We start from the raw sequence: 5,986 nt of genomic DNA, 5'->3' as shown, positions 1-5,986 counted from the left end.
CCACCCTATTCTTCTTTAAATTATCAGTTAAGAAATGGCCAGTGCGTCTCTTATAGGCTGCAAGTCCTAAGTCATCTTTTAAAATACGCGACATGGTTCTAGGTGCTATCTTCATTTCCCGAGATAAAAATCTTTTGCTTTCGGACAGGATTTCTTCGAATTCTTTCCCTTACTGCTTTGACCACCTTTTTCGTACGAACACTACGTGGACGGCCAGATCCTTTTCTGTCACAAACAGAGGAGGTCTCATTGTACCTATTAATAGCCCGGTACACAAACATTTTACTAATACCAAGTGTATGGAGAGTTTTAAAAATTGCATTTGGCTCCATACCTACTTTGTGTAATGCTATCACAGCGATTCGGTTCTCTTTATCACCCCACACCATTTTAATATCGCAAAATATTTTACAATGTATTGGCGCCAAAATGAGAAAACACAATGAACAATCGTATAAAAATGACAGATTCGAAATTCAAATGTAATATTTTTTTATAATTAAGTGTAACAGTATTTATGGCCAGACTAAGTAATGTGAATGATTAACGCCCTCGCAATTAGAACTACCAATGAGCTTCATCGTTGCAATGAATTGTCATTGCACTGACGTACGTCCGAATGGCGCCTGCATAAATAGGCGTGCAACGCGACCCGCAGCCTTTTGAGCCATTATCTTTGGCCGTGGCATTACATATTCACACACGTCGTTGTTCCCGCTAGGGTGAGTGTGCCAATTTACTAACCGCTAACTATGTATTCTGGGCATCAGGGCTTGTGAGCTATCACGAGTCGCTGGCGCGGAATGTAAGCCTAGCTTGCATTCCGATCTGGTGGAATCTGATTCCGGGTTTTTCTTCCACGGTGCTACCACGTGCGCTCCCACTGCGCGCATACACGGTGCGTGTCCTCAGCACGCCTTCACGCCTACTCGGTGGGCCGTAGGAGACGGACAGGAGAGCTGCCTCCCGACCACGTCCAGCTGCGCACCACCATCGTCGGGTGTGCTGACCCCGACCGACTGCCGGCGAGCTGGCGCCGGAGCCGACCACGTGCACACCACCAACGTCGCGGGAGCTGACCCCGACCACGTGCACACCCTGCTCACCCACGTGGCCTTCCAACTGCCCGGCGAGCTGCCGCCAGAGCCAGCCACGTGCAACTTCTACGTCCCGTTTGCCTGGATCGGAGTTCCCCAGGCCAGTGACTCTTGTTGCATAACACCAGCAACCAGTACCGAGTGTAACGCGGAGGTGTAAAAAATATTACCCTGAGTTTTCAATTGTCTCCCTTCTATCTGCGGGCAGGCTCTCAACCGCCGCAATTGATTATGTTTTAAATCATTTGTTTTTAATGAAATGCCCGTTGTTATAAGTTTGCTGTACGAATATCCACTGCATGCCACCGCTACCTTTGTTTAGCTCGCCAGTCTAGTTGTCTTTGTAACTAGTTGTTTGGAAGCATTTATAAATGTTACTGTACGTAGGAAGCATTCGTTTACTAAATTAACATGTTCTTGTTACGAACAGTGACAAAGTGTACGAAATTTATAAACTTTGAAAACCAATGCATCTTACGAACACTTACAGTTAACAATCCGCATTATGTTTGACTAAAACTAATCTATGGAGTTTTATTGTAAGAAGTTTTCAATATTTATGTTTTTTTAGGGGCATGACAAAGTTAACGCACTGCAACTCGATGGTAAGTGGAGTGGAGTCCAATAGAATGTCGACTGACGAGAGATGATTACCCCTCAACAGTCGACACAGTTATGCCGGCCCATTGAAACCGGATATACACAGGCTAATCCCGGAATACGACACTCTTACGTAGGTCACTATGACAGATTTTAACACCTTATGTAGTGGTCCCTATCCGGGCGTATATCAAATATCTCCCACCACGACATAATATTTATTATATGCACTCTATTTTTTAAGACATGAGTTTCTTGGACTATTGCCTAATTCCGACTTCTTTTATTTATAGGTAGTTACGTAATCTTTAAGTATTTGGATCAAATTGTTATCCCTACAATAGACTTTAATGTTTATTAAGAGAAGTGGTGAGTAAATTTATTTATTTTTTTATTAGGTATTATACTAATGATATAATATTCGATGCAGTGAGTATCAAAACTTGTTTAATTGGCTTTGAAATACGTTCCGCTAGGCTGCCAATAATTCTAAAAATACATGAATTACGCAAGAAGTCACAACCTACACCCATAGATAAAGGCATCTTTAATTGTTCAGCTTTATTCCTTTGTTCACAAAAGCCTTTTTGTTCTGAATTCTCGTTGAAATCCACGGGCATTTTTCAGTAATGGCCGAGACAAACGGCAGACAAATTCTAAAAATTGTTTCGTTTGTGCAAACCCTTTATCTTTGTCTCTGTGTCATAAAAGTGTTAGATTTTGTTTGTAGAATGTCTCTGTAAGGGCTCGTTTTTGACCTTCCTTCAAATAGGTCTTGGGTTTGGGATATGTATTTCGTGGGTCGATTTGGATATTAAGGTCAAGGTCATTTGAAAGAGGATTTCTCTTATAGATGAGGATACAAAAATAAGGTTGTTTAGTGTTTAGAAGTGTTATAATACAGTAATTTGATTTTTGATTTACTTAAATTATAGGAAAGAATAAATTAGTCTAAAAGTAAATATTATCCTCTTTTATATTTTATCTACTATAAAGTAAATAGCATTATGTTGATGGTAAGTATTGTTTTAATGTTTTATTTCAGTATTATTTGATTTCTTTGACTTCATTATTTATTTTGTTACATCAGTTTTTGTTGTAATTAAATTTTTTGTTACCTTAATGACTGATTTATATTTTGGATATTACTTTAAGTAATTAAGCCGTTTTTAAAATATTATATGCATGTTGTGCACACATCAGGAAGGTTATTCACTTTTGTAAATGTAAATAATGTCATGTTTTAGTCTTATAGACTCTGTACTGTGAACAGCCAGTTTTGTGGACCTAATAAATAAATAAGAATTCAAAGAAAACACCCTATCCCAAGATACATAAGTATAGCTTCCTATTATTCATTATTAATATTTATTTTCGGCTCCAGTTAAAAAAATACAAACTATATAGATTTAGTACCATCTTTCTTTCATTGATTCACATAATTAATTATAGAAAAACACAAGCAACTCAGTCATAAAAAATAGTTGTGATACATTAACTCACTCCATCTACCAACGTGAAAGCTTACACAGTATAAACACAAACGTAGCCCGACTACGAGTCTAAGTGAGGCAGTAAGAGGGCCTGGAATATGTCGAAACTACCCAAAGCTATTCACACGGACTCGCTTTCAAAGCAAGCGACCCGTTTTATCCCAAAAACTTCCCACTGAACGCCATTTATTGCTCCCTAAATATCACAAAGAACTACAGGTTTTCTAGTCTTGAGCTTGCTATAAAAGATTTCTGTTAAAATACCAAAAATCTGTAGCTTGTTTAAAATAATTGGCAGAATACATTTAAATATGATTACTGCGGTTTTTATTGTTTAAATTGTCATTTTTTTATACATTATATTATGTATAACTCTCAACTAGATTTCAAATTTTGAACGAACTGTAAATTGTTACAAGAGACTAAACTGTCTTTATTATCGCTTTAAGTAAGAATAAATTTTCATTAAAATAATAAAATGTTGAAATAACCAACTTATTAATAACATATAATACCTTATTTAATTTTATACTCATTATTGTTCTTTACTTTTTTTTTTGTTACAGCTTCTGTTTACAAGTCACATTCATCCAATAATACCTGCGTATATTAAATGAAAGCAGAGGGTTAAGTAATAACCATTAAGGTATTTCAGAATCACGAATCACCTCACCCCAAACAAAATTAGATACGATGGCGGCCATAAGGAAAATCTCGAGACAGCTCCTAATCTAGGGGGTGATTAGCGCATCATTGGATAAATAAGGGGTACCGTCCCTTGGGTATCATTGCTGGCCGCGTTAGGGTAACGATCCGTCAAGGTAATTTCAGGTGTTTTATTTAACCTTATATCTGCTATTTATTCCGGATTGAATTCGACTTTGTACTATTCGTGGGTAGTTCTAAGAATGAAGGTTCAAGAGTATGCAGGCGACGACGAAATGGTTTGATATTATAAACCTAATGACACTTCTAAATGCAGTATTAAAGGCACTGGAGTTACAAAGCTAATTTTGCACTAAAATTTTAACAAAAACACATTGTTTCAAACCTTTTCCATTTTCAGTGAAAACGCCGTGGAAATAGTGCGTTTTTTACCAACGCCAATAGGGGAGCAGAACTGGCGTGTACAAAGAACAAAAAACCTTCAACCTGTCCGATCGATCAACGTCAAACGCACTGTGCAGGAAGACGTGCCTTTAAATTCTTTGTACATGATCACGATTTGATAACTCGTTTCAGCTTTCAATGTACCGTCAGTAGCAAGCATTGGATACGTTGACTATTTAAGGTAAATGACTACTTATGTTTACGCGAATGTTAGAAAGAAAACTATTTTTTGGATTTTATCGTGGTTATTTATATTATTATTCTCTCCCGACGTCTTACGACTTAACAGCCTTCATAATCACAGGGGGGATTGACCCCTCCGTAAAATAGTTTTATTTTAATACTAGCTTCCGCTCGCAGCTTCGCCCGCGTGGATTTCGGACTGCAAAAATGGAGCCGGTCGCGAACGTTCGAGAATGTTCGTTTTACGAAGCTACTCGCTAGGTGATTCGCTAGCCTCTAGGTGCCAAGCAAGCCGCCTGCCTGTGCGGTCGTTCGAGAGTTACATGTGTTATTGTGAGTCAACCATAAAAGATAGACATATGCTGTCGTGGGATATTTTTTACATAATTTTAAGGAGAACATTTCCGTCATACATGATTTCTGTGTAGCTTTAACCATGAAGGTTGCACACGCGACGGAAGCTTAAAAAATGGAGTAACTTCTCCCGTTTTCCCAACATTTCCCTTCACTGCTCTGCTCCTATTAATTTTAGCGTGATGAAAAGTATACTATAACCAGCACAGGAGTATGACAAATAATTGTACCAAGTTTCGTTAAAATCCGTCGAGTAGTTTTTGTTTCTATAACGGTTATACAGACAGACAGACAGACAGACAGACAAAAATTTTACTAATTGCATTTTTGGCATCAGTATCGATCCCTAATCACCCCCTGATAGTTATTTTGGAAATATATTTCATGTACAGAATTGACCTCTCTACAGATTTATTATAAGTATAGATTACAGGTAAACTTAATTGTCTGTTTTGATCTCTGTGGCTTCGTAAAGATCCCTTGCTGATTTTTGGGATGTGTTATAAACTGTTGAGAAGATAGAATTCTGTATACAATAAACATTTATAAATAGGCGAAATAGCAATTTATAAGATACAACGTTAGATCGCCAGTCAACCAAAACTGATACTATTTAAAAGCACTCTTACTTTACCGGGATAAATAAATATTGCCGATATGGATTTACCTTCAATTACATTAAACATATCATACAAAAAAGTTTTTCAGAACTACACATTACTTGATCACATTCACAACGAAAACACCAAACCATATAAAAATCTAAAGTTGCCACTATAAAAATCTAAAAATTTCAATTTTAAATCCAAAACCAAAATCATTACCACTTCTTAAAAACATCTCAAAACCAGCAAGCAAAGAGCAAAACCTCAAGCCAACGGTTAATCCAAACCCTGGATACCTATCTCAATTAGTTAAGTAATAAATTAGATGTACCTAAATTAAATTAAGCTCTGCGTACGTCGGTGGGCCATTATTCACAGATTGAAGATACCGAATTAATTGGCCCCAGTAATTTATAACGTATTTTCCAATTAACTCCAATTTTAATATGGAAATTAGGAGTTTTCGATTGAACGGATAATTTTTTAATGGTTTGGAAGGTGGTGATTTGGGTTTAGCACTGCATGTATTAGATTACCCTTGTGT

At 37.2% G+C, this 5,986-nt stretch overlaps 1 long non-coding RNA gene across 1 annotated transcript; it reads left to right on the top strand.

The window, feature by feature from the left end:
* The first annotated feature begins 1,926 nt into the window (after window positions 1–1,926).
* Window positions 1,927–4,498, top strand: LOC119188675. Its single transcript, XR_005112007.1, has 3 exons — window positions 1,927–2,066; window positions 3,757–4,011; window positions 4,257–4,498. It is a non-coding gene; the product is annotated as an uncharacterized LOC119188675 (long non-coding RNA).
* The last annotated feature ends 1,488 nt before the right edge of the window (window positions 4,499–5,986 follow it).

The sequence above is a fragment of the Manduca sexta genome, chromosome 8 (assembly GCF_014839805.1).
Source record: "Manduca sexta isolate Smith_Timp_Sample1 chromosome 8, JHU_Msex_v1.0, whole genome shotgun sequence".
Classification (NCBI taxonomy): domain Eukaryota; kingdom Metazoa; phylum Arthropoda; class Insecta; order Lepidoptera; family Sphingidae; genus Manduca; species Manduca sexta.
This window is presented reverse-complemented; position numbering and strand designations above follow the sequence as displayed.